This window comes from Ornithorhynchus anatinus, chromosome 15 (genome assembly GCF_004115215.2).
Source record: "Ornithorhynchus anatinus isolate Pmale09 chromosome 15, mOrnAna1.pri.v4, whole genome shotgun sequence".
Taxonomy (NCBI): Eukaryota; Metazoa; Chordata; class Mammalia; order Monotremata; family Ornithorhynchidae; genus Ornithorhynchus; species Ornithorhynchus anatinus.
The window spans coordinates 3,232,920-3,255,148 of record NC_041742.1 but is presented as its reverse complement, the minus strand read 5'-3'; the positions used below and the strand labels follow the sequence as shown (position 1 = coordinate 3,255,148).

The 22,229-nt window shown below is 36.9% G+C and overlaps 1 long non-coding RNA gene across 3 annotated transcripts; it reads right to left on the bottom strand.

The window, feature by feature from the left end:
* Positions 1-413: 413 nt before the first annotated feature.
* Positions 414-22,212, bottom strand: LOC103170366. 3 transcript variants are annotated; one of them, XR_003764826.1, is made up of 7 exons: positions 22,179-22,212; positions 19,541-19,696; positions 18,101-18,346; positions 16,608-16,963; positions 15,259-15,487; positions 12,613-12,923; positions 414-511 (listed from the first exon to the last, which is right to left on the bottom strand). It is a non-coding gene; the product is annotated as an uncharacterized LOC103170366 (long non-coding RNA). The 3 variants fall into 3 exon arrangements; XR_003764825.1 differs by lacking the exon at positions 414-511 and having other exon boundaries at positions 10,976-12,923; XR_003764828.1 differs by lacking the exons at positions 414-511; positions 18,101-18,346 and having other exon boundaries at positions 10,976-12,923.
* Positions 22,213-22,229: the final 17 nt, after the last annotated feature.

Genomic DNA, 22,229 nt, shown 5'->3' with positions numbered 1-22,229 from the left:
TGAAGTGGTTTCACGAGGGCCTCCTGCACTCACCCTGCACTCAGATTAGTTATATCCACCCCAACCCTGAGAACAGTCCTTGGACACAGTAAGCGCTTAACAAATGCCATCATTATTATTTATTGAGGACTTACTGTATGCCAAGCACTGTAGTAATAACTGAAGAATGCTATCAATGTGCAGAAGATGTTGTTGGGAGGTGAGTGTGTGGATGATTTAAAAAAAAACAAAACAGCATAAGGTGAATGAAGAGCACCCTTGAATGAAGGGGGCATCTATAACCTTCAATCACCCCCTTCCAGGCCCCATGGCAGTCATGTACATACTGTGATGTATTTATATTTATTAACTGCCCCCACCTTGATGGTAAGCTTGTTGGGGTAGTGGTGAGGAAAGGGGAGTGGGGGAAGGAAATGTCTTTTTATTGTGGTACTCTCCCAAGTGCATAGTACAGTCCTCTGCACAAAGTAAGCGCTCAGTAGATACGGGACATTATGTGGAGTCCAATATCCTATGGAAAAAAAAAAGATTTTTTTGTTAGAACATTACCTTTAAACATACAGAGCATCTTATTCAGGCTTATACCAACACCAACATACACTTAAGGAACATATTAATTCTCCCTGTGGAGATGTAAATAAAGATGTACACACTTATTTTACTTGACACAGACATTCACATATAACATCTCATTTGACTTTCTGCACATGCTTCTAAATGACCAGAGTAGGTACACATCATAGTACTTGTTTCTCTACAGATGCACATATACATTGCCTTTAGAGTGGCCTAGTGGAAAGGGCATGGGTTCCATTCTCAGCTCTGACACCAGTTGTGTGACTTGGGCAAGTCACTTAAATTCTCTGAGCCTCAGTTCCCTCATCTGTAAAATGGGGGTGGAGACTGAGAGCCCCATGTGGGACAACCTGAATTGTTTGTATCCCCAGGATTTAGAACAGTGCTTGGCACATAGTAAGTACTTAACAAATGCCATGATTATTTGTGGAGTTCTTACTGTGTGCCAAACACTGTAGAAAGGGCTGAAGAATGCTATCAATGTGCAGAAAATGTATTTTGGAGGTGAGCATGAGGATGATGATACAAAAAGGGGGGGGGGGTAGAAACTGAGGAAGATCAACACACTAGAATGAAGGGAGCATCTATCACCTTCCATCAGCCCCCTCTATGCCCTGTGGCCATCACATAAATATTTGTTTTATTTATATTTACTAATAACTGCCCCCTGACCCCAAAAGGTAAGCTTGTTAGGGCAGTGAGGAGGAAAGGGGAGTGGAGGGAAGGAAATGTCTTTTTATTGTTGTACTCTCCCAAGTGCATAGTACAGTCCTCTGCACACAGTAAGCACTCAGTAGATAGGAGACATTAGGTGGAGTTCAATTTCTTATGGGGGAAAAAAATATTTTTTTGTTAGAACATTACCCTTAAACATAGAGAGCATTTTAGGGTTACACCAACACCAACATACACTTAAGGAATACAATACTTTCCCTGTGGAGGTATAGACATAGATGGATACACTTATTTTACTTAAGGCAGCCATTGACATATAGCATCTCATTTAACTTGCTGCAGATGCTATTACAGACCATGGTAGGTACACATCACAGTACTTGCTTCTCTCCAGGCATACACATCCATTGCATTTTAGAGTGGCCTAGTGGAAAGGGCATGGGCTACAGATAGGATGTCATAGACCGATTGCCAGCTGTGTGACTTCGGGCAAGTCGATTGATGTATCTGTATCTCAGTTCCCTTGTCTGTAAAAGGGGGATGGAGACTGGGAGCCCCATGTGGGACAAACTGATGACCTTGTATCTACCCCAACCCTTAAAACAGTGCTTGACAGCTAGTGAGCGCCTAACAGGTACCATCATTTATTATTTTTACTATTATCTACAGGTCAATCCGGAGAGTTGAACGGACAAAGTGGGAATGAATTCAGAACCCAGAGCTGGACCTCTGATCCACAAGCTACTTCCCAGGTGTTGCCTGCTTGGCTCTGCCCCTGGAGCTTTCCTCTAAGAAGAGGGGGGCTTGAAAGGCTCCTTCCCTACCAAGGTCATCTGGGAGAAATAATCAACCAGGTCTTAATAATCAATACCCCCACCCTTGCAGGTAGGTATCTGAAAAAGATCTCCAAGGCCCAGGAGGGGTTCAAATGCCCTACATGCAAGAGGGAAAGGTGAGACTCCTAATCATGAGGCATGGGGCACCTGGACACTGGCATTGTCTTGGGAGTTACACATGCTAATGGAGAAGAGCTGACATCACCTTGACAGCAAGCAGATGCTAATGGAGAAAAGGTCAAATCCATCTATACTCATTAGATATTAAGAGGCTAATCAGGAATTAGACATTGATCAACAGTAATTTAATAGTAACAGTAATTTAATAAGGGGTGAAATCTAACATCAAGTAGACATTGATGATCAGGTGAAATCAATCAGACAGGAAGAAAAGGTAAAAGAAAACATTCAACAGTGATTAAACATTAATCAACAGTAAATTTAAATTAAAAAAGGTGAAATGTAACAAATAAGACATTAATGAAGATCAGGGGAAATCAACTGGACTTGCACAATAAGAACAGGTAAAAATGAACAGTGATTAAACATTAATGAACAGTAATTTAACAGAGTAATTTAACATGAAAAACAGGTGATATTTATCAAGTCAGACATTAAGAACAGGTGGAAATCACTCAATAGTTATTAGACATTAATGAGCAATTTAACATTAAGAATTATTAGACTAAGAACAGCTGAAAAAAATCAATTAGACAATGACGATTAGGGAAAATCCATAATAATTACACATGAAGAAAAGGTAAAAATTAATGAAAAGATTAAGTATTAATCACCAAAAATTAAACAGTAAGAAAAGATGAACTCTAACAAAAATTACACATTAATGACAGACATTTAAAAACAGGTAAAAATCACTGATATAACAATAGCAATAATTACATTACAAACTGAAAAGCAAGTAATTGTTCATTCATTCAATAGTATTTATTGAGCACTTAGTATGTGCAGAGCACTGTACTAAGCACTTGAAATGAACAAGTGGGCACCAGATAGAGACAGTCCCTGCTGTTTGATGGGCTTACAGTCTAATAGGGAGAGATGGACAGACAAGAACAATGGCAATAAATAGTCAAGGTAATTGGACAATGATCACATGAAGTGATTAGAAATTTAGTAACAGTAATGGTTAGATTTCACCTGTTCCTAATATTCAAAGTGAAAATCAGGTGAAATCAATAATATACAGTGAGAAGGGGTAAAAAAATTATCAATTATTACTCAAGGTCTAAGAATTGAAAATCAAGTAATTAGACAAGAGGAAAGGCCAGGTAAAGCAAGTAACAGTAATTAGATGCTGAGAACAGCTGCAATGAATGAATTATTTCATTAAAAGCAAATGTCAATTGAAAACAGCAGTTATGGGTTAATTGACAACAGGTGCCATTAATTCATCAACAACACAGCTGTCATCAATTAATCAGTTGAAAGCTGTTCTCAATCTCTTGACTTAAAACACCTTTCAAGTGAAAACACTTAATAGATTGTTAAATTGAGTGTTTCCAATGTATTAATGGGTAGCACCCATTTCCAATTGATTGATAATATAATTGTAAACAACTGATTTCAATTAATTGAAACTGTCTGATTTTGATTAGTTCTGAACACCTGATCCTGATGAATTGATAGCTGAATCCAATTGAGAAATTGAGCCCATATTGCACTTCAATTAAAAAGGATGAATCCAATGAACTGAAAATTGATTAATCCAATTAACTGAAAACAATTGCATGATATATTAGATGGGTTAAGTAATAAGTAATGATTAATTCATTAATTGAAAACACCTGATTCCAATTAATTCATTAATTGATTAATTGAAAACACCTGATTTGAATTAATTGATTAATTGAAAACACCTGATTCCAATTAATTCATTAATTGATTAATTGAAAACACCTGATTCCAATTAATTGATTAATTGAAAACACCTGATTTGAATTAATTGATTAATTGAAAACACCTGATTCCAATTAATTCATTAATTGATTCATTGAAAACACCTGATTCCAATTAATTCATTAATTGATTAATTGAAAACACCTGATTCCAATCAATTGATTAATTGAAAACACCTGATTCCAATTAATTGATCAATTGAAAACACCTGATTCCAATTAATTCATTAATTGATTAATTGAAAACACCTGATTCCAATTAATTCATTAATTGAAAACACCTGATTCCAATTAATTCATCAATTGATTAATTGAAAACACCTGATTCCAATTAATTCATTAATTGATTAATTGAAAACACCTGATTCCAATTAATTGATTAATTGAAAACACCTGATTCCAATTAATTAATTAATTGATTAATTGAAAACACCTGATTCCAATTCATTAATTAATTGATTAATTGAAAACACCTGATTCCAATTAATTGATTAATTGAAAACACCTGATTCCAATTAATTAATTAATTGATTAATTGAAAACACCTGATTCCAATTAATTGATTAATTGAAAACACCTGATTCCAATTAATTCATTAATTGATTAATTGAAAACACCTGATTCCAATTAATTGATTAATTGAAAACACCTGATTCCAATTAATTGATTAATTGAAAACACCTGATTCCAATTAATTGATTAATTGAAAACACCTGATTCCAATTAATTGATTAATTGAAAACACCTGATTCCAATTAATTAATTAATTGAAAACACCTGATTCCAATTAATTGATTAATTGAAAACACCTGATTCCAATTAATTCATTAATTGATTAATTGAAAACACCTGATTCCAATTAATTCATTAATTGATTAATTGAAAACACCTGATTCCAATTAATTGATTAATTGAAAACACCTGATTCCAATTAATTGATTAATTGAAAACACCTGATTCCAATTAATTGATTAATTGAAAACACCTGATTCCAATTAATTCATTAATTGATTAATTGAAAACACCTGATTCCAATTAATTGATTAATTGAAAACACCTGATTCCAATTAATTGATTAATTGAAAACACCTGATTCCAATTAATTGATTAATTGAAAACACCTGATTCCAATTAATTCATTAATTGATTAATTGAAAACACCTGATTCCAATTAATTGATTAATTGAAAACACCTGATTCCAATTAATTGATTAATTGAAAACACCTGATTCCAATTAATTGATTAATTGAAAACACCTGATTCCAATTAATTAATTAATTGAAAACACCTGATTCCAATTAATTGATTAATTGAAAACACCTGATTCCAATTAATTCATTAATTGATTAATTGAAAACACCTGATTCCAATTAATTCATTAATTGATTAATTGAAAACACCTGATTCCAATTAATTCATTAATTGAAAACACCTGATTCCAATTAATTGATTAATTGAAAACACCTGATTCCAATTAATTGATTAATTGAAAACACCTGATTCCAATTAATTGATTAATTGAAAACACCTGATTCCAATTAATTCATTAATTGATTAATTGAAAACACCTGATTCCAATTAATTGATTAATTGAAAACACCTGATTCCAATTAATTGATTAATTGAAAACACCTGATTCCAATTAATTGATTAATTGAAAACACCTGATTCCAATTAATTAATTAATTGAAAACACCTGATTCCAATTAATTGATTAATTGAAAACACCTGATTCCAATTAATTCATTAATTGATTAATTGAAAACACCTGATTCCAATTAATTCATTAATTGATTAATTGAAAACACCTGATTCCAATTAATTCATTAATTGATTAATTGAAAACACCTGATTCCAATTAATTCATTAATTGATTAATTGAAAACACCTGATTCCAATTAATTGATTAATTGAAAACACCTGATTCCAATTAATTGATTAATTGAAAACACCTGATTCCAATTAATTGATTAATTGAAAACACCTGATTCCAATTAATTCATTAATTGATTAATTGAAAACACCTGATTCCAATTAATTGATTAATTGAAAACACCTGATTCCAATTAATTGATTAATTGAAAACACCTGATTCCAATTAATTGATTAATTGAAAACACCTGATTCCAATTAATTGATTAATTGAAAACACCTGATTCCAATTAATTGATTAATTGAAAACACCTGATTCCAATTAATTGATTAATTGAAAACACCTGATTCCAATTAATTGATTAATTGAAAACACCTGATTCCAATTAATTGATTAATTGAAAACACCTGATTCCAATTAATTGATTAATTGAAAACACCTGATTCCAATTAATTGATTAATTGAAAACACCTGATTCCAATTAATTGATTAATTGAAAACACCTGATTCCAATTAATTGATTAATTGAAAACACCTGATTCCAATTAATTGATTAATTGAAAACACCTGATTCCAATTAATTCATTAATTGATTAATTGAAAACACCTGATTCCAATTAATTGATTAATTGAAAACACCTGATTCCAATTAATTGATTAATTGAAAACACCTGATTCCAATTAATTGATTAATTGAAAACACCTGATTCCAATTAATTGATTAATTGAAAACACCTGATTCCAATTAATTGATTAATTGAAAACACCTGATTCCAATTAATTGATTAATTGAAAACACCTGATTCCAATTAATTGATTAATTGAAAACACCTGATTCCAATTAATTCATTAATTGATTAATTGAAAACACCTGATTCCAATTAATTCATTAATTGATTAATTGAAAACACCTGATTCCAATTAATTGATTAATTGAAAACACCTGATTCAAATTAATTGATTAATTGAAAACACCTGATTCCAATTAATTGATTAATTGAAAACACCTGATTCCATTTAATTCATTAATTGATTCATTGAAAACACCTGATTCCAATCAATTCATTAATTGAAAACACCTGATTCCAATTAATTCATCAATTGAAAACACCTGATTCCAATTAATTGATTAATTGAAAACACCTGATTCCAATTAATTGATTAATTGAAAACACCTGATTCCAATTAATTCATCAATTGATTAATTGAAAACACCTGATTCCAATTAATTCATTAATTGATTAATTGAAAACACCTGATTCCAATTAATTGATTAATTGAAAACACCTGATTCCAATTAATTCATTAATTGATTAATTGAAAACACCTGATTCCAATTAATTAATTAATTCATCAATTGAAAACACCTGATTCCAATTAATTGATTCATTGAAAACACCTGATTCCAATTAATTGATCAATTGAAAACACCTGATTCCAATTAATTCATTAATTGATTAATTGAAAACACCTGATTCCAATCAATTGATTAATTGAAAACACCTGATTCCAATTAATTGATCAATTGAAAACACCTGATTCCAATTAATTCATTAATTGATTAATTGAAAACACCTGATTCCAATTAATTCATTAATTGAAAACACCTGATTCCAATTAATTCATCAATTGATTAATTGAAAACACCTGATTCCAATTAATTCATTAATTGATTAATTGAAAACACCTGATTCCAATTAATTAATTAATTGATTAATTGAAAACACCTGATTCCAATTAATTGATTAATTGAAAACACCTGATTCCAATTAATTGATTAATTGAAAACACCTGATTCCAATTAATTGATTAATTGAAAACACCTGATTCCAATTAATTCATTAATTGATTAATTGAAAACACCTGATTCCAATTAATTGATTAATTGAAAACACCTGATTCCAATTAATTGATTAATTGAAAACACCTGATTCCAATTAATTGATTAATTGAAAACACCTGATTCCAATTAATTGATTAATTGAAAACACCTGATTCCAATTAATTGATTAATTGAAAACACCTGATTCCAATTAATTGATTAATTGAAAACACCTGATTCCAATTAATTGATTAATTGAAAACACCTGATTCCAATTAATTCATTAATTGATTAATTGAAAACACCTGATTCCAATTAATTCATTAATTGATTAATTGAAAACACCTGATTCCAATTAATTGATTAATTGAAAACACCTGATTCCAATTAATTGATTAATTGAAAACACCTGATTCCAATTAATTGATTAATTGAAAACACCTGATTCCAATTAATTGATTAATTGAAAACACCTGATTCCAATTAATTGATTAATTGAAAACACCTGATTCCAATTAATTCATTAATTGATTAATTGAAAACACCTGATTCCAATTAATTCATTAATTGATTAATTGAAAACACCTGATTCCAATTAATTGATTAATTGAAAACACCTGATTCCAATTAATTGATTAATTGAAAACACCTGATTCCAATTAATTGATTAATTGAAAACACCTGATTCCATTTAATTCATTAATTGATTCATTGAAAACACCTGATTCCAATCAATTCATTAATTGAAAACACCTGATTCCAATTAATTCATCAATTGAAAACACCTGATTCCAATTAATTGATTAATTGAAAACACCTGATTCCAATTAATTGATTAATTGAAAACACCTGATTCCAATTAATTCATCAATTGATTAATTGAAAACACCTGATTCCAATTAATTCATTAATTGATTAATTGAAAACACCTGATTCCAATTAATTGATTAATTGAAAACACCTGATTCCAATTAATTCATTAATTGATTAATTGAAAACACCTGATTCCAATTAATTGATTAATTGAAAACACCTGATTCCAATTAATTGATTAATTGAAAACACCTGATTCCAATTAATTGATCAATTGAAAACACCTGATTCCAATTAATTCATTAATTGATTAATTGAAAACACCTGATTCCAATCAATTGATTAATTGAAAACACCTGATTCCAATTAATTCATTAATTGATTAATTGAAAACACCTGATTCCAATTAATTGATTAATTGAAAACACCTGATTCCATTTAATTCATTAATTGATTAATTGAAAACACCTGATTCCAATCAATTCATTAATTGAAAACACCTGATTCCAATTAATTCATCAATTGAAAACACCTGATTCCAATTAATTGATTAATTGAAAACACCTGATTCCAATTAATTGATTAATTGAAAACACCTGATTCCAATTAATTCATCAATTGATTAATTGAAAACACCTGATTCCAATTAATTCATTAATTGATTAATTGAAAACACCTGATTCCAATTAATTGATTAATTGAAAACACCTGATTCCAATTAATTGATTAATTGAAAACACCTGATTCCAATTAATTAATTAATTGATTAATTGAAAACACCTGATTCCAATTAATTGATTAATTGAAAACACCTGATTCCAATTAATTCATTAATTGATTAATTGAAAACACCTGATTCCAATTAATTGATTAATTGAAAACACCTGATTCCAATTAATTGATTAATTGAAAACACCTGATTCCAATTAATTGATTAATTGAAAACACCTGATTCCAATTAATTGATTAATTGAAAACACCTGATTCCAATTAATTCATTAATTGAAAACACCTGATTCCAATTAATTCATTAATTGATTAATTGAAAAAACCTGATTCCAATTAATTGATTAATTGAAAACACCTGATTCCAATTAATTGATTAATTGAAAACACCTGATTCCAATTAATTAATTGATTAATTGAAAACACCTGATTCCAATTAATTAATTAATTGATTAATTGAAAACACCTGATTCCAATTAATTGATTAATTGAAAACACCTGATTCCAATTAATTAATTAATTGATTAATTGAAAACACCTGATTCCAATTAATTGATTAATTGAAAACACCTGATTCCAATTAATTCATTAATTGATTAATTGAAAACACCTGATTCCAATTAATTGATTAATTGAAAACACCTGATTCCAATTAATTGATTAATTGAAAACACCTGATTCCAATTAATTCATTAATTGATTAATTGAAAACACCTGATTCCAATTAATTGATTAATTGAAAACACCTGATTCCAATTAATTGATTAATTGAAAACACCTGATTCCAATTAATTCATTAATTGAAAACACCTGATTCCAATTAATTGATTAATTGAAAACACCTGATTCCAATTAATTCATTAATTGATTAATTGAAAACACCTGATTCCAGTTAATTAATTAATTGAAAACACCTGATTCCAATTAATTGATTAATTGAAAACACCTGATTCCAATTAATTCATTAATTGATTAATTGAAAACACCTGATTCCAATTAATTGATTAATTGAAAACACGTGATTCCAATTAATTGATTAATTGAAAACACCTGATTCCAATTAATTGATCAATTGAAAACACCTGATTCCAATTAATTGATTAATTGAAAACACCTGATTCCAATTAATTGATTAATTGAAAACACCTGATTCCAATTAATTGATTAATTGAAAACACCTGATTCCAATTAATTCATCAATTGATTAATTGAAAACACCTGATTCCAATTAATTCATTAATTGATTAATTGAAAACACCTGATTCCAATTAATTGATTAATTGAAAACACCTGATTCCAATTAATTCATTAATTGATTAATTGAAAACACCTGATTCCAATTAATTGATTAATTGAAAACACCTGATTCCAATTAATTGATTAATTGAAAACACCTGATTCCAATTAATTCATTAATTGAAAACACCTGATTCCAATTAATTCATTAATTGATTAATTGAAAAAACCTGATTCCAATTAATTGATTAATTGAAAAAACCTGATTCCAATTAATTGATTAATTGAAAACACCTGATTCCAATTAATTAATTAATTGATTAATTGAAAACACCTGATTCCAATTAATTAATTAATTGATTAATTGAAAACACCTGATTCCAATTAATTGATTAATTGAAAACACCTGATTCCAATTAATTAATTAATTGATTAATTGAAAACACCTGATTCCAATTAATTGATTAATTGAAAACACCTGATTCCAATTAATTGATTAATTGAAAACACCTGATTCCAATTAATTCATTAATTGATTACTTGAAAACACCTGATGCCAATTAATCATTTAACTAATTAATTGAAAACACCTGATTCCAATCAAATACACCTTTCAATCAATTGATTTCTAATTAATCAAAAACATCTGGATCAAGTATTCAGTTCTTTCAATTCATTTTTCAATTTAATCAGGAGTGTTAGACCAATTCATTACTTGTCATTCAGTTAAGAAATTCTTTAATTGGATTCAGGAGTTTTTAACTAATTATAATTCAGTATTACAATGAATCATTTTGCAATCTGGTGCTTTCAATTAATTACTTAATTGGAATCAGGAGTTTCCAAAATAATTAATTGAAAATACTGAATTCCTCTTAGTTAACATCAGGTGTTTTCAATTTATCAATTGGATTCCAGTTTTTTCAGTTATTCAATTGGATTCAGCCATTTTCACTTAATGAACTACAGTCAGGGCTCTCACTCAATTGGATTCAGATTTCAATTAATTGGAAGCAGTTAACTAAACTCATGTGGTTTCAATAATTGTAATCAGGTGTTTTTAAGTAAATTATTTAGTCTATTGAAATCTGATGCTATCCAGTAATCCATCAATTCAACATAGGTGTTCATTTATTGGAAGTCTATTAATTCATGACATGTTTTCACTGTTTATATCAAACTAATTGAAAACTGTTCTCAATTGATTTTAGTTTTCAATTGACAACAGCTGTTTTCAATTGATACCTGTTTTCACTTAATTCATTTTAGCTCTTCAGTCTAATCACTGTTAATTGCTTTTACCTGTCCTTATTGTTAATGTCTAATGACTTCCTTTTCAGCTGTTCTAATAACTGTTGATTAATGTTTAAGTACAGGTAAAAATCACTCAACAGTAAGGCAATTACTACTGATTGCACCAGCTCTTTCTTAATGTCTAATGGCTTGATTTTCAGCTGTTTTTAGTTTAGACATTAATCAAGTAATTAATCACCTTTGAGTCATTTTTCACCTTTTCTGTCTAGTATATATTGATTTCCCCTCATCTTCATTAATGTCTAATTACTTGACTGCTTTTGGCTATTCTTAGTCTAATTACTGTTAGTTATAGTTTAATTACTGTTGATTAATGTCTAATCACTATTGAGTGATTCTTACCTGTTTTTCTCTAATTAAATGTCTAAACAGTAACAGGTAAATTTCTCAATAGTGATTAATGACTGTTGATTTATTTCACCTGCTATTCATTAACCTCTTATATATTTCACCCATTCTTAATGTTAAATTACTGTTAAGTTGTAATGAATCTTAACAATAATGAACAGTAATTTAAGTGATTTTTACTGGTTCTTAATGTCTAATAATTGTTAATTTCACCTAATCTTCATCATTGTCTCATTTGTCCATTTCAGTGATTCTTAATGTTAAATCACTGTTTATATTAAATTACTGCTGATCCATGTTTAATTCCTGATTGATAGCCTCTTAATTAACATCTAATGAGTGTGGATGGATTTAACCTTTTCTCCATTAGCATCTGCTTGCTGTCAGGCAATGTCAGCTATTCCCCTTTAGCATCTGTAATGCCCAAGACCATGCCAGTGTCGGGGTGCCCCATGCCTTAGGATTAGGAGTCTCACCTTTCAGGCTTCCATGTGGGGGGTGTGAACCCCTCCTGGGCCTTGGGAATCTTTTGGAGATTCACAGCTCCAGCCTCCAACAGCCCTTCCCTTTCCTACTGGTTCCAGGAGGCCTCCCAGCAGAAGCTGCTGGTTGACTATTTCTCCCAGATGACCTCCGTCAGGAAGGAGCCTTTGGAGCCCCACTTTTTTTAGCAGGAAAGCTTTAGGGGGAGAGCCAAGCAGGCAACACCAGGGAAGTAGCTTGCAGAACAGAGGTCTGGGTCCCAGCTCTGAATTGCCACGTTGTCCATTCAACTCTCCGGGCTGACCTGTAAATAATGATGATGATGATGCTATCTTTTAAGCGCTTACTAGGTGCCAAGCACCAAGCACTGTTCTGTGGTCAAGGTCATCAGGTTGTCCCACTGACAGGAAGCCTTTGTCTTGCCTAAAGTCATACAGCTGGCAAGTGGCGGAACTGAGATTAGAACCCAAGACCTCTGACTCCCAAGCCCATGCCATTTCCCCTAGGCCACTCTAAATGCAACATATACATGGGCATGGAGATCAACAAGTACTGTGATGTGTACCTTCCATGGTCTGTTAGAGCATCTCATTTGACTTCCTGCAGATGCTTCTATGTCAGTGTCTGCCTAAAGGAAAATAAGAACCCACCTATGTCTACACCTCCACAGAGACAAGTAATGTGTTACTTAAATATATATTTGTGTTGGTATAACTGAGAAAGATGCTCTATGTTTAAGGGTAATGTAACAAAAAAAAAAAATTTTTCATAGGATATTGGACTCCACCCATGTCTCATATGTCTTCAGCACTTACTGTATGTGAAGGACTGTTCTAGTCACTTGGAAGAGTACAAGAGTACAAGAACACAATAAAATGCTCCCCTTTCCTCTACACCGCCCCAAAAAGCTCACCTTCTAGTTGCAGGTGCGGGGGGAGGGGAGGTGCTAATAAATATAAATACATCACAGATATGTATATGACCCCCATGGGGCCAGGAAGGGGGTGAGGCAAGTTGATAGATGCTCCCTTCACTTAAGTGTGATCTTCCTCAGTTCACCTTTTGCTTTTTTTTTTTTTTTTTAAATCATCCACACACTAACCTACAAGACATCTTCTGCACATTGATAGCATTCTTCAGTGCTTACTAAGGTGCTTGGTACATGGTAATCACTCAATAAAAAAATAATGATGGCATTTATTAAGCGCTTACTATGTGCCTTACTAGCGCTTACTGTTTTCAGTTCTAGGGTAGATATAACCACTTCAGGTTGTCCTCACAGTATCCAGTCCCCTTTTTCCCATGAGGTAACTGAGGCATCGAAAAGTGAAGTGACTTGCACAAAATCACCCAGCTGACAAGTGGCAGGGCTGGAAATACATCACCTCCACCAAGCATTTGACAATATATGGTAGAAACAAATGCTTCTCTACACTCGCAGCAAAAACCTTCCTCTCTCTTCTCATTTGGCACTGCTCTTACGCCACATACCCACTCTCCACCTAAGTGCCACTGGGAGCTGGACTCTTGACAAAGCAAGCTGGGAAAAACAAGATCCACACATTCGATTTACTGAACACCTCCTCTGTTCTGGGCACTAGGCGAAGCGCTCAGAACACCCCGATAGAATCAGGATACACAATGTGCACCCTCCTCTGGAGGGGAAGTAGCGTGACTCAATGGAATGAGCCCTGGCTTGGGAATCAGAGGGAAGGGGCTCTAATCCCAGTTGTGCCATTTATCAGCTGGGTTACTTTGGGCAACTCCCTTCACCTCTCTGTGCCTCAGTTACCTCATCTGTAAAAGGGGGATGAGTACTCTAAGCCCCATGTAGGACAACCTGATTATTTTGTATTTACCACAGCGCTTAGAACAGTATTTGGGACATAGTAAGTGCTTAATAAATACCATCATCATCAACTACACTACCTTGATCAGGGAGGGAGCTCAGGGTGAGAAGGGAGGAGACATGACATTGAGGGTCATAGCAAAGTTGGTGCCCTGGTTCAACTGAAGGATGGGAGGGTGGCATCCGAGTCACCTGGCAACACGGGGTCCACCAGTGCGGGAACCTGAGGGGACTAACGGAAGCTGTCACAAGACATGCCAGAGCCATGGTCTGGTGCAGCATGGTGTGGCTGGAGCACAGTGCTTGGCATCAGAAGGGCATGGGTTTTATTCCCAGCTCCACTACTTGTCTGCTGTGGGGCCTTGGGCAAGGCACTTCACTTCTCTGGGCCTCAGTTACCTCATCTGGAAATCGGGGCTGAAGAATGTGAGCCTTGTGTGAGACATGTATTGTGTCCATTTGGATTTGCCTGTATCCACCCCAACAGTGCAGAGCCTGGCACACAGCAAAAGTGTTTACCAAATACCATGGTTCTCACTTTGGTTATCATCCCAAAAAGTGGACAAAAGCAAGAACCTCGCCACTGCTTGGGATGTTCCAAACGAGTCCGCCAGAGACAGTCCTTCTACTTGGCTATGGCCCCAGGAGCAGAAGCCCTGGGATCCAGACTCAGTTCCGCTTGACTGGGAAACCGCCCAGTATCTACCCAGCCACTCTGGGGAACATCCAACCAGACCATCTTTGCTAGGAAATGGGACAGGGCTTGAGTCCAGAGATGTCTTGTACTTACATCTTCATCTGTGGGACCAGCGGACACCCTCTGGCCGTGATCTTGTCGGAGCTTAGGTAGAGTGGACAGATGGAGCCTTGCCCGGTTTTTCACATTTGGGGTAGTTGAAGGGAGTGTCTTCTCTGGACCTCAGTCTCTCGCTCTGGAAATTGGGGATGAATACCTCATGACACAGCAGATCAGGGGCCAGCAGCCAGGACTCCAGGACTCTGCACACCAAGCCAGTCCTCTGGGGAGCAAGAGAATGGTTAAAGCCTCAGCTGCAAAGAACCTGTTGCATTAGCGCTCAGCCAGGCAGTAGGGACACAGATGGGGCTGCCCCAACCCCACAACAGAAGAGTTCTGAGGGGCCCAACTAGGCAAAGAGGTGAGCCAGCCCCACCCCACCCATTCCGTCTGCTGTTAATGACGACTTTCCTGCGCAGTGGAATGGCTGAAGATCTCTTGGATACCTGTAATGGAAACTTGAGTTGCAAAAGATTTTACACATGAGGTAACTGAGGCTCAGAGAAGTGAAATTACTCCCTCCAGGTCACCTAATATGTAGAATCAGGTCTGGGACCCGGGTCATTCTGACTACCATGCTCCATCTGCCAGGCCCTGCCACCTCTCAGCAGACACGAGCCCGTGCCTGGGAGCGCTCCTCTCGTTTTCTTTTAAAAAGGTTATTTGTTAAGTGCTTTGTATGTGCTAGAAGCTTTTCTAAGTGCTGGGATAGATGCAGGTTGATGAAATTGGACACAGACACTCCCAGGTGGAGCTCACAGCCAAAGTGGTAGGAATAGGAGAACTCAAACCCAGAAATCTTAAGTGACCTGCCCAGGGACAAACAGTAAGCAACTGGAAGATCAGAAATTAGAACCCTAGTCCGTTGCTTCCCAGCCCCATGTTCTTTCAGCTAGGACACACTGTTTCCCTTATATGGTCAATGTCTGGGAGAGAGACCCATTAACTTTCCAGTCTGTCTCAACCTGGGTCATAGCCACCAGATCTGGGCTAGCAAGTTGTGGGACCATTCCCGGAGCCAATAGAGTTTTGCCATCCTGGAAAAGGAGCACCACACACACTGCTCTGCTCTGAGAGATCTAATTCTGGCAGCATCATGGAAGACAAACTAAAAGCTCAAAATATTAGGTCTGGAATATCCACTGGGCTCTGGATGTTAGAATTCTTTTACTCATTCAACCAGACTTTCGGTTGTTAATTTCACCCAGAGCGTGACCATGGAACAGAAGCCCATCCTGGACGCCCTCTGAGTGCAGCATCAATGCAGGAGGCCCTCAGGAGAGGACCTCAAAAGTCTGATATTAAGTCCCCACCCTCGTACTTTTCACCATCAAAAAACCCACCTGAACTCGAAGGGGTCACCTTGCATCGATCCCATTCTTCCTCTCTCTTCATGAGGACTTGGCACTCCGGACATACGACTTTTCAGAAGACCAGAAAGCTGGGGAGTATGGTGGACTGTCCAAGATGAAGAGGGAAGGAATTCCAGGCGGGATGGGGGCGAGGGGTCAGCGAGCAAGAGATGAGATCGAGGTAGAGCCGGTAGTTGCCATTAAGGGAGAAATGGCTGGGTCAGCATACGACATCAATTAGGTGGGGTGGGACAGCAAGACCTAAATCAGGAGCGATGGACCGATAAACTTCTTTTTCTATTTTTCATTTTGAAGAGAAGGGGCAGCAGTACAGGTTGTGGCAGTTTCTGGAAGTAAAGAAAGTAAAGAAGTAAATATCTGCAATTTATTCATTTATCTCAACATCTCTCTCCCCCTCTAGGTCTTAAGTTCACTGTGGACTTGGAATGGGTCTTCCAACTTTGTTGTACTGGGCTCTCTCAAGCCCTCAGTACTACTCTCTGTACATAATAAATGTTCAATAAATACGACTGATTCATTGAGAGAGGAAGCCCCCAAAAGGTTTTTTTTTCTTGTCATTCGTTTGGGGGTTTTTTTGGTGGTTTTTTTTTTGGTAGTTGTTAAGTGCTTACTATGGATCGGTCACTGTGCTAAGCACTAGGGAAGATACAAGATGATTAAGTTAGGCATACTCTCTGTCCCATATGGAGCTTCCTAATCCTGATACCCATTTTACTGAAGAGGTAATTGAAGTGCAGAGAAATAACTTGCCCGAGGTCACCCAGCAAGTGAGTGGTGGAGTTGGTAGTAGGAACCAGATCCTTCTGAGTCCCAGGTGCATGTCTTAACTCCTGGGCCACGCGGCTTCTACAGGGTTCCCGTCCTTAAATCCGATGGGCAACTGGCCAGGGGCCTCGACAGGGGAGGGGAGGGCACGGCGGAGGCCCCAAAAGCTCAGGCTCAGCATGGCCATGACCACACCATCCTGGGGCCCACCCCCAGAGCACCTGGATTTATTATTTCTGAACTCGCAAACTGTTTATGTGCCCAACATTGTATAAACATCCAGGTAGGTACAAGATCACCAGGTTGGCCGTAGGCCAATCCATCAAATGCTATGTGTAGAGCGCTGAACTAAGGTTCCTACATACAATACACACCCAAGGCGCTAAGCGGGTCAAGACCTCTGGGAAATCTAGAGCCAAGAAGCCAGGCAGGGGGTCGGATGGGGAAGAATACAACGTGACCGATATGGTCCCTGCCCACAGTGGGCCTATTAGTCTAAAGAGGGAGACAGATGATAATCTGAAACAAAAAAATTACTGATATTAACATAAGTGCTGTGGGGCTCGAGGCAGAGAATAAATGAAGGAAGCAAGTCAAGCAGAAGGGTGTAGGAGAAGAGGAAAGGAGGGCTGAGTCAGGAAGGTCTCTTGGAGGAGATGGGCCTTTAAAAAGACTTCGAAAGTGGGGAGAGTAATTACCTGTCGGCTATGAGGAGGGAGGACATTCTAGGCCATGGCTGGGATGTGGGCAAGAGGTCAGCAGTGAGGTCAATGATACCCAGATATAGGGAGAAGGTCCGTGTTCCTGGCATAACTCGGGAATGCTTCCGATTCACCATTTCCTCTTTGGACTTCCTCATGACCACGGTGACCCAACAGGACATTTCCATCTTCGCCCATGGGACATCACCGCTGAGATCATCTGATTCACTGGTAGGGTTCACTCTGATAGAACGAGAGAAGCAGCATGTCTTAAGGAATAGAGCCCGGGCCCAGGAGTTAGAAAGACCTGGGTTCTAATAGCTTCTCCGAGCGCATGACAGTAGCTAAGTCACTTCACGCCTCTGGACCTCAGGCAGCTCATCTGTAAAATGGGGATTAATAATAATGTTGGTATTTGTTAAGCGCTTACTATGTGCTGAGCACTGTCCTAAGCACTGGGGTAGATACAGGGTAATCAGGTTGTCCCACATGAGGCTCACAGTTAATCCCCATTTTACAGATGAGGTAACTGAGGCACAGAAAAGTTAAGTGACTAAGTCTGTGAGATGCATCTGGGATGAGGACTGTGTCCAATACAATTAGCTTGCATCTACCCTGGCACTTATTACAATCACCCATATTTATTAAGCACTGAGTGTGGGCAGAACGCCCTACTAAGCCATCAGGAGAGTGATATGAATCAGTAGACACATTCCTTCTCCACAACCAGTTTACAGTCCAGAGGGGTACAGTGCCTGGCACATACTAAGAGATTAACTTAAACCATAAAAAAAAAGGACTGAAACAAGAGCAACATCTATCTGCATTCGATCCTGGACTGGTGAGAAGCAACTGATCAAAATAGAACGTATTGATTTGAATGCTGGCCTTAGTAGTAGCAGTGTCACGCCTGCAATTCCACTCTAGTTATCACTCGCCATATGAAGTTACATATTGACATGTACATATTTACTTATATTAATTCTGTGTATATATCTGTATTTCGGTTGATTCTTATTGATGCTATGCATGTCTGTTCTGATACCTGTCTCCCCCGTCCTGGACAGGGAGAGCCCAGTGTGAGCAGGGACTGTCTCTGTTGCTCACTTGTACTTTCAAAGCCCTTAGTATAGTGCTCTGCACATAATAAGCGCTCAATAAATACAATGGAATGAATGAGTTAAATCACACTCTTTTGGATTTTTTTCATAATACATTTCAACCCCCAAGCAGCCTTTGCTTTGTGAGCAAATAGTACTTCACCTGATTTTCTAAAAGAAGATTTATAAACAATTTTTAATACTGGAAAGCTTTGAATGCATGAAGGAAAAAACCTGCATTATGAGATAAATTCTTAGAAGAGATGCTCCAAGTACATTACTAGAGGGAAAGTTAAGGGTGTGGAAGAGGAAAGCGGGGGTGTTGGATGGTCCTTACTTGGATACTGGTGGCTAGGCGGGGATGTTGAATGGCCCCTCCCTAAGCCAGTGTTTCTGTAGATGAGATCTCTTGGATGTCCACTAGCAAATAATTCCTCCAAGTGTTCTGGTGCCCCTGTCAGAGACCAAGTCCTGGCATTCACAGACCATGGATCTGAAACAAGAACATCACTGCTCACGCTCTCACAGAAAGGTGCCTCGCAGGGTAACCTAAAGCATCCTCGAAAGCGCCTCACAACTTATGCATCTAGAGTTTGGGCCCAACCCTGAGAAGCCTTGAGGTCTAGTGAAAAGATCTGGGGCCCGTGAGTCAGAGGATCTCGGTACTAATCCCATCTCCTCCGCTTTTCTGCTGGGTGACCCTGTGCAAGGGGCTTCGGTTCCCTCATCTAGAAAATGGGGATTAAGACTGTGAATCCCATAGGGGACATGTGAGCAGATATAATTAGCTCTCTCCAATGCCTGGCAGATAGTAAGCTCTTAAATAGCACAAAAAAAAAACCCTTAGGAACTTGGTTATCAATGCCCTTGTCCTGCAGCCGAGAGGTAAATAGCTTAAAATCCCTTTTTCCCATTGTGTCACAGAAAGGTCAGTGGGGGTTGGTGCCTCAATGGCTGATACTCCCCAGGACACTAGAGCTCATTTTGAACAACTTGTCCTCACTCTCAATAGGAACTCTAGTCCTTAAGCTCCTCCTCTACACTCTAAGGAACTCTTCTAGACAGCAAATGCCTCCCCTAGCCATAAGCTCCTCCACTAGGTTGTAACCTCCTCCTCAAGACTAAGCTTCTTCTTAATTCTATAAGTTCCTCTTTGACACTGTAAATTCCTCCTCTGCTTTCTGAACTCCTTCCTCTAATCTAGAAGATCCTCCGCTGATCTACAGATTCCTCCTCTAGTCTATATGCTCTACTTTTTAAGTTCCTTTATAAGTTCCCCCTACTTTGTAAGCTCAAGGCATCTACCTCAGGGCTTAGTACAGTGTACAACACAGAACAAGCGCTTAACAAATACCATGATTATTAAGTGGTGGATTTGGGAGCTGCGATGAGATGAGGTGAGCCACGGGGAAGCAGCAGGCCTCAGTGGAAAGAGCCTGGGCTTCGGAGTCAGGGGTCATGGGTTCGAATCCCAACTCTGCCACTTAGCTGTGTGACTGTGGGCAAGTCACTTAACTTCTCTGTGCCTCAGTTACCTCATCTGTAAAATGGGGATTAACTGTGAGCCTCATGTGGGACAACCTGATTACCCTGTATCTACCCCAGCGCTTAGAACAGTGCTCTGCACATAGTAAGCGCTTAAATACCAACATTATGTTATGCTCATGCCCAAATTGCGCAGCAAACCAGGGGGACAACTGGGATTAGCATTTCCCAGACAGCTATACAGTCACTGCCACATAGTCAACCCAGGGACAATGCTCAAGCAAGATCTGACTCTAAGCAGAAGCTGGGGACAGCAGCACAAAAGTAAACAATCCAACACCCAAAGACTATCTCAGAGAAGTAGAGGGAAACCTGGACCCAAAAAAACCCAAAAGGCTTTTTCTGTTTGTTTTGTATGGGATTTTTGCATCGCTTACTATTTGCCAGGCACCATGCTAAGTTCTGGGCAGATAAAAGGTCATCAGGTTGGACACTGCCCCTTTCCCACTTGGTGCTCACAGTTTCAGTCCCCACTTTCCAGATGAGGTGACCAAGGCTCAGAGAAGTGAAATGACTAGTCCCAGGTCACAGAGCCATCAACCGGCAGAGTGGGGATTAGAACCCTGGTCCTCTAGCTCCCAGGCCCCGGCACTGTGCACCAGGTCACACCTGCTTCTCACCAACAGGAGTTTTGGGCTCCACATAAACCCACCAGCACCACCTGCTGAAAGCAGAATTCTCCAGGTCCCCTTGACACCCACTACAGATTAGAGAGACACCTCCAAAATACAGAAAGATCTGTCAGGAAGCTAGTTTGTACTTACACGCCACTAAGCATCTTGCAATCCATTCAAAGGTCTCAGGAGGTTGACTCTATGCTCTTCCCACTTCCCCTCCCCTCAGCACTATGCTCGTTTGTATATATTATTTATTACCCTATTTATTTTGTTAATGAGGTGTTTATCTCCTTGATTCTATTTAGCTCCATGACCTTGCCTTGTTTTGTTCTATTTTGCTTTGCTGTCTCCCCCGTTTAGATTGGGAGCCCATCATTGGGCAGGGATCATGTCTATCTGTTGCCGAATTCTAAATCCCAACGCTTAGTACAGTGCTCTGCACATAGTAAGTGCTCAATACTACTGAATGGTGTCTGTTGCCCAATTTTACATCCCAAGCACTAAGTACAGTGCTCTGCACATAGTAAGCGCTCAATAAATACTACTGAATGAGAACTACTGAATGAATTGAAAACTCTGAAACAGCTGCCTTTTCAACCCCAGAAGAACACAAATGCTCCCTTTTCAGAAATCTTTCCAGACTCCCTGTACTTTTCAGTTCTGTGACACTAAAAACTCATCCACTTGGGCAGCAACACTACATTCTCAGGATACACTCACCATGTGGGTCACAAAAATGATTATACAGAACCCATTTGAAGGCTTCATCAATGAGGGGGGGAATCGGTCAATCAACCGATAGCATTTACTGACCTTTTATTCTGTGCAGAGCACCATACCGAACGCCTGGGAGAGTACAGAATT